Source organism: Ipomoea triloba, chromosome 16, assembly GCF_003576645.1.
Source record: "Ipomoea triloba cultivar NCNSP0323 chromosome 16, ASM357664v1".
In the NCBI taxonomy this organism is placed as follows: domain Eukaryota; kingdom Viridiplantae; phylum Streptophyta; class Magnoliopsida; order Solanales; family Convolvulaceae; genus Ipomoea; species Ipomoea triloba.
Window position 1 is genome coordinate 4,534,112 of NC_044931.1, and position 1,197 is coordinate 4,535,308.

A 1,197-nucleotide genomic window follows, 5' to 3' on the forward strand; every position below is an offset into this window, starting at 1 on the left:
TATAGGTATATACGAAGAGCAATATAATAGGATTTGAAAATAATTTTGTTGTTGCCAGGTTCAAATCAAAGAACTCTCAAATAAATCTTAAAGCTTAGCCCATCAAGGCAAATCTTTTCTTATTAACCATGTACGAAATAAATAAATAAATAAATATATATATATATATATATATATATATTTATATATTCGAAATGTATATATATTTTGAAATAAATAATAATTTCAAAAAAATTCTTTTTGGGCAACATAAAAGATTAAAATTGTAACACCCCAATTTTCACATTTTGGATTTGTTACAAAATCCCTAATAACGCAATACATTGCGAAAGCATCTAACTGGCAGAAAACTGGGTGTTACCGCCACGCTTAGGTATCTCCCCTATACCCAAACGCTAAGGCTAAACTTACAACCTCAAATAACCATATCAACATCCAAATATGTACACATGGAAATAATTCTTCTAGGTGTCTACTATAGGATAGAGTAGTCTTCAACCTCGACTTCCATCCTATTCAAAGCTCATCGGGCTTCAAGAGCCACACTAGACAACATCTGTAAACACATCGAAGTGTAGTTAGCGCGACAGCTAAGTAAGGAAAATCCATTGTCACTCAAAAGTAAACAAAGGTTTCGAAAAACATAATTCTCAGAAAACTGTAGCTTTACCCACAAGTTGAAAATCTACCTGTAACCAGATTATCAACAAAAGAAAGTATAGTAGAGTATACGAGTTGCATCAACATATAATACTTTTCATTTCGGAGAATTTCCATCATTTAACTCAAAATAGAGAGTTCACAACACACACACTTTACTGTCCAAGACTCGTGACATTTTATTCTTCGACCTAGTAACGGAGTAACTATGTTTTTATAGTTAGAAAAATTTACTTAGTTTCCCCCTGGATAAGTGTATGGTATTCTCGGAATATTTTCAAGAACCTCGGGCCGCGACACTCATGCCTCCCGCAGGTCAAACATTTCAACAACTTCCAGGCCCCGGCTCACAAGCCTCCCGCAAAGTCAAACATGTCAATAACTTCTGGGCCACGGCTCACAAGCCTCCGGTAAAGTCAAACATCTCAATAACTTCCGGACCACGGCTCACAAGCCTCCCGTAAAGTCAAACATCTCAATAACTTCGGGGCCACGGCTCACAAGCCTCCCGCGAAGTCAAACATCTCAATAACTTCC